We start from the raw sequence: 6,924 nt of genomic DNA on the forward strand, positions 1-6,924 counted from the left end.
CATATTCTGTCTTACTTAAGAATAGGGATCTAAGATTCTTTTTCCAAAATTGAAATATTAAAATTGTCTTGACTGAAGTGAAATGTGACCTCTCAGGACCGAACTACCACAATCTAACATTTGCCCTTTTATTCATTCATTCACAAAATAAAGGCAAACACCTACTATGGACAGGCACTGCACTGGGTATTTAGGATATTGCAGTAAGCAAAAACAGATACATTCCAGGACTACTCTGGTGGTGCAGTGGTTAAGAATCCGCCTGCCAATGCAGGGGACACGGGTTCAATCCCTGGTCTGGGAGGATCCCACATGCCACGGAGCAACTGAGCCTGTGCACCATAACTACTGAGCCTGCTCTCTAGAGCCTACGTGCCACAACTACTGAGCCTGCGTGCCGCAACTACTGAGCCCGTGTGCCACAACTACTGAAGCCTGTGCGCCTAGAGCCTGTGTTCTGCAACAGGGTAAGGCACCACAATGAGAAGCCTGCGCACCGCAACGAAGCGTAGCCCCCGCTCGCCGTAACTAGAGAAAGCCTGTCCACAAACAGATAGATTCCTTCCTCAGGGACTACTTCCCCAGAGTCTAATACCTGGCCCTGATGTTGAGCATTTTTTCATATGCATATTGGCCATTTATACATGATCATGTCTTGCAGGAAGACAGTTTTATGTTTTTCTAGCCACTCTGTATGTCTTTTATTTATTTTTCTTGTTTGCACTTAGTCCTCCATTACAATTTTATTTTATTTTATTTTTCACCTTTATTGGAGTATAATTGCTTTACAATGTGTTAGTTTCTGCTGTACAAAAAAGTGAAACAGCTATATGTATACATATACCCCATATCCCCTCCCTCTTGAACTTTCCTCCCACCCTCCCTATCCCACCCCTCTAGGCAATTTTAAATAAAAGGAGGGAAAGGTGGACATCGTTATCCTGTGTCTTATTTCAGGGGTAAACATTCTTTCACCATTACATTGTTAGCTGTAGGTTTTTCATAGATGCCCTATAACAGGTTGAGGAAGTTCCTTTCTATTAGTTTATTGAGAGTTTTTAAAAAAATCTTTTAAATCATGAGTGGGTGTTATATTTTGTCAGATGCAGTTTCCATGTCTATTGAGAGGCCCGTATGGTTTTTCTATTTTATTCTGTTTTAATGGTGAATTACATTGATTGGTTTTTGAATGTTAAACCAACCTGGCATTCCTGAACACATACCACTGGTCACGGGGTATTACCCTTTTTATACATTGCTGGATTCAGTCTGCAAATATTCTGTCAAGAATATTAACTTCTATGTTTATGAGTGATACTGGTTTGTAGTTTCTTTTTCTTGTAATGGTTTTGGTGTCCGAATAGTCTGTCCTCATCAAATGTGTTGAGAAGTAGTTCCTCCCTCCTCTATTTTCTGAAAGAGTTTGCATAGAATTGCTATTATTTCTTCCTTAAGATTTTGTTAGAATTCACCAGTGAAACCATGTGGGCCTAAAGTCTTCTTTATGGGAAGGTTTTATATTAATAATTCAATTTTAAAATTGATATAGGGCTCTTTGGGTGCTCTATTATTTTGAGCCAGTTTTGATAATTTGTATTTTTTGAGAAATTTGTCTATTTAAAGGTTGATGATCTATTGGCATAAAGTTTTTCATAATATTCTCTTATTATCTTCTTTATGTTTGTGGTGATACTGCCTCTTTCAACCCTGATGTTGGTCACTTGAATGTCCTTTTTAGAATTTTCTTGTTCAGTGTTGTTAGAGGTGTACTTATCTTGTTGATGTTTTTGAAGAAAGAGTTTTGGTTTTATTGATTAGCTCTACTGTTTGTGTACTTTCTGGTTCATTGATTTTCACTCTTTATTATTTTCTTTATTCTGCTAGCTTTGTATTTAATTTGCTCTTCTACCTTCTTATTTATTTAGTTATTTATTTTTGGCTGTGTTGTGTCTTCATTTCTGTGCGAGGGCTTTCTCCAGTTGTGGCGAGCGGGGGCCACTCTTCATCGCGGTGCGCGGGCCTCTCACTATCGCGGCCTCTCGTTGCGGAGCACAGGCTCCAGACGCGCAGGCTCAGTAGTTGTGGCTCACGGGCCCAGCCACTCCGCGGCATGTGGGATCCTCCCGGACCGGAGTACAAACCCGCGTCCCCTGCATCGGCAGGCGGACTCTCAACCACTGCGCCACCAGGGAAGCCCCATCTTCTAGCTTCTTGAAGTGGGAGCATAGATCACTGATTTGAGACATATTTTTTTGTAGTATAAGCATTTAAAACGTTCAGTTTCTCTCTAGGGAATTCCCTGGTGGTCCAGGGGCTAAGACTCTGTGCTTCCACTGAAGGGAGCATGGGTTTGATCCCTGGTCCCGGAACTAAGATCCTCCATGCCCCGCAGCATGGCCAGAAAAAAAAAAGGAAATTTCCCTCTCAAAATTTTGATGTGTTGAAAAAGAAATGTTTTTTGATGTGTTGTGTTTCCATTTCTGTTTAGTTCAAAGTATTTGTAATTTCCCTTGTAGTTTCTTCTTTTATCCATGAGTTATTTAGAAATGTATTATTTACATACAATACATTTGGGAATACAATACAAAATATTTGGGAATTTTTCAAATATCTTTCTGGTGTTGGTTTATAATTTAATTTCATTGTGGTCAGAGGTCATACTTTGTGTGACTTCAGTCCTTTTAAATTTATTGAGACTGAAATCTATTTTGTCTGATATTGATATAGCCACTCTAGCTTTCTTAAAAAAATTTTTTTTAATACCATGCAATTTCTTTTTTAAAAAAATTTATTTATTTTATTTTATTTATTTTTGGCTGCGTTGGGTCTTCATTGCTGTGCGTGGGCTTTCTCTAGTTGTGGCAAGCGGGGGCTGCTCTTCATTGCAGTGTGCGGGCTTCTCATTGCAGTGGCTTCTCTTGTTACAGAGCATGGATTCTAGGTGTGCGGGCTTCAGTAGTTGTGGAGTGCGGGCTCAGTAGTTGTGGCGCAGGGGCTCAGTAGTTGTGGTGCGTGGGCTCTAGAGTGCAGGCTCAGTAGTTGTGGTGCCCAGGCTTAGTTGCTCCACGGCATGTGGGATCTTCCTGGACCAGGGCTCTAACCTGTGTCCCCTGCATTGGTAGGCAGATTCTTAACCACTGCACCACCAGGGAATCCCTAGCTTTCTTACGATCAATATTTTCATGATATATATTTTTCACGCTTTTACTTTTAATCTATCTGTGTTCTGTCCAACCCTTGTGCTCAGTTGTCCTGTATTTCACTCCTACATATGTCCACAACACATTAGTATCGTTTTTGCTTTAGACAGTCATTTTTCTTTTCTTTTCCTTTTTTTTCTTTTTTTTAATCTTGGCCATGCTGCGTGGTCTGTGGGATCTTAGTTCCCTGACCAGGGATCAAACCCGGGCCACGGCTGTGAAAGTGCTGAGTCCTAACCACTGGACCACAAGGGAATTCCCAGTCTTTTTTCTTTTAAAGACATTTAAAAAACAAGATAATCCTTTTATATTTTCCCACATATTTAACATTTCCAGTGCTCTTCATTCATTTATATAGATCCAAGTTTCCATCTGGTATTCATTTCTTTCTTCCTGAAAAAGTTCCTTTAATATTTCTTTTAGCGCACGTCTACTATCACTGAAAATCTCCCTGCTTTTGTTTACCTGAAAAAGCCTATATTTCATTTTTATTTTTGATATTTTCAGTGGGTATAGAATACTACATTTACAGGATTCCCCCCCCTAGCATTGTTATGTGTGTTATCTCACACGTACAAACACACATTGTATGTGTGTTTTCTTGTTTGCATAGTTTCTCCCGAGAAGTCTTTGATAATTCTTATATTTGTTTCCCCGTCAGTAATTTGCCTTTTGTCCATTTTCTGAAAATTGTTGTTTCCTATAAATTTTCCAGTTTTCAAATATTTTTTTACAGCAGAAGGGTAAATCTGAACCTTGTTACTACCTCATCACTAGAAGCTGAAGTCTCCAGAAGCTTTTGATTATTATGTAGTAAAATGTAGTAATTTTTTCTTTTATATTTAAATCCTTTTTGTATTCTGGCTAAGAAATCTTTGCCTGTCCTGAGGTCATGAAGATATCTGCCTTGTTTTCTTCTAGAAGCTTTATAGTTTTAAAGCTTGTATTAGGTCTATGGTTCACCTCAAATTAATTTTTGTGTATGTGTGAGATAGGATTCAAGTTTCATTTTTTAAGAAGTTGTTCCTTCCCCATTTATTGAAAAGCCTTCTTCCCCACCCCCAATGAATTGCATTGGCATTTTTGTGAAAAAATGGCTGCATATGTGTGGGTGTATTTATGAACTAACTTATTATTCTGTTCCTTTGGTCACTAATAACACACTGTATTGATTACTATAGTTTATGGTTAAAGTTTTGAAATCAGTAAGTCCTCCAATTTTGTTGTTCTTCAAGATTATCCTGGATATGCTAGTTCCTTTGCAGTTCCTTATATATTTTAGCTAAAGCTTGTCAATTTTGGAGAAAAAACAAATTCTATTGGTATTTTGATTGAGATATCTGATTCTCAGGTAATAGTGATGGTCATGAATCTCAAGTGGCCCCATTGTGAAATCCAGCAGGCATAGTACGTTTCCTTATATTAAAAAAAGGAACTTTTTTACACAGTTCTCCTTACCTCTTATTTACCAGAACTGAGCTATACGATCATCTCTAAACAAAGGAAAAGAAGAATGAGATTCCCTATTTAAAACCAATCCAGATTCATTTTTTAGAGCTAGAATATGGGTGACTTTCTTCATACCAAGAGATCTTTGCATACTATCGGAACAAATAAATTCTGTTAACAAAGAACAAGTGGGAGGAACGGCCCTAAGGTATGGCTGTTGAGTGGACAACAAAGATTGACTGCCATCTAAACAAAAGACACTCCACGTGTGAGTGTGTGTTGTGTGACTGTATACGCATATGCAGAAAATGTGGAAGGATATAAACCCAGTTGTTGGCACATGCTACATCACAGCTGGGAAAGGAGCCCTAATGTGGATATGTAGATGAAGGCAGGAGAGGATGAAAGCAAAAAAAAAAGGTGTCCAAAAAATACATAGATCACATGTATGCATTTATATAAAATTCTATACATTTGTGAGTACATAAATCAATCAGAAGATTAAAAAAGCGATTCTAACCCCATCCAAAACAAAGGTCATTTCTGGGGGCAAAATATTAGCCGCACGGCTGAACCCTTGCATTCAAGCAAAAGATAAATAAATGAAGGATGAGTGAATGGATAATATCTGTAAGCAGCCACAATAAATGTTCCATCTAAACAGACAAATAAAAACAATTCTGTAAGCAGCCAAAATAGATGTCTTATTGTCCACATATTAAGACCATATATGCTACCAACTGGACAGTCACTCAGCCCTCACTCTTACTACAATTATCCAACAATTCTAACACCTTGAGTCTTTGATTTTTAAGTCCAAGCACATTAAAGGTAGCAAAATAGGGAAGGAGGCTGCTAGGGATAGGCAAACTGACAGCAATGTGAAGTGACTGCTGACAGGCTGACAGTGAGGAAGGAGACAGAAACATCTGTAGAAAGCAGACACAAGAACTCATCAAGGCAAAGTTGTCAGGGCCGTTCTTTTTAAAGGAAACCAGTTCTAGGCACCTCCATAACCCCCAGTGACATCTGTTTTACAGCAAGTCACAACAAGGCTGTTGTAATGTCACACCCCAGTTCACAAGGAAACTGAGGGTGTTGCCACGTTCTTTAAGAAAGCAAGACAGCCTATGATAGAATGGAGGACAATAGCTATGCCTTTTTTGAGAAAGGAACTCAGTTCACTCTGTGACTTTCAAGGCACAGCCTTCAGTTCTCTACTGGAGGCACCAGCTGGAGTCTGCAGCCCTCTCCAGGCTAACGCATTTAAAACATTTCCTGCCTCATTTTCAATTAAGGTGCCACATGAGTGGACAATTTGTTATCAGTTACAAAAGTGTTGGTGAGGCAAGTCCATGTGTGAACATTTTCAAGGGAAATGTCTGAGAAAGTGTTTCTTAAACTCTTAAACATCCTTCCCCACTTTGAGATGATAAAAGTGGGCAGATTACAAAGAGAGAGGAATTGGTGTAAGGAGATTGGTAATGAGAAAGCGGCTGCTTCCAACCCACATAATTGGGAAGTGAGACGAGGGGTAGAGGACTACGACCCTCCCATTCGGCAAACTTTGGGTTTGGTCATCACCTTTTCATAAGTGAAGTTTTGGGACTTCCCTGGTGGCGCAGTGGTTGAGAATCCGCCTGCCAATGCAGGGGACACGGGTTCTGAGCCCTGGTCCGGGAAGATCCCACATGCTGAGGAGCAACTAAGCCCGTGCGCCACAACTACTGAGCCTGCGCCCTGAGCTCTGAGAAGCCCGTGCAGGGCAGTGAAGAGTAACCCCCGTTCTCCACAGCTAGAGAAAGCCTGCGTGCAGCAATGAAGACCCAACGCAGCCAAAAAATAGATAAGCAATTTAAAAAAAAAAACACTCGGAGTTTTTTTAAACAAGAATATGCTACAATAAATAAATAAGTAAAGTTTTACTGAGACACAATCATGCTGATTGGGTTACGTATTGTCTATATTGTCCATATATTGTGTTTCAAGCTACAACACAGAACTGAGTAGTTATGACACAGACCTGGAGCCCACAAAGCCTAAAATATACTACCCAGCTCTCTTCAAGCAAAGTTTGCTGACTTCTAATCTCATGCTTCATGAGGAAGACTTCAGGGGTCACTGGGAGAGTTTTGAAATGTGTTCTGTGGAGGGTGGGAGACAGGTATAAACCACGCCTAAGGCAACTAATGTAGCCCACGGGCTGGGGGTCTGACGCCTAAGGAATCTAGAGGGTAAGATCTTTCCTGGTGGCAGAACCAGGGTTGTGACGCCT

This window comes from Stenella coeruleoalba (genome assembly GCF_951394435.1).
Source record: "Stenella coeruleoalba genome assembly, chromosome: 5".
NCBI classification, from domain to species: Eukaryota; Metazoa; Chordata; class Mammalia; order Artiodactyla; family Delphinidae; genus Stenella; species Stenella coeruleoalba.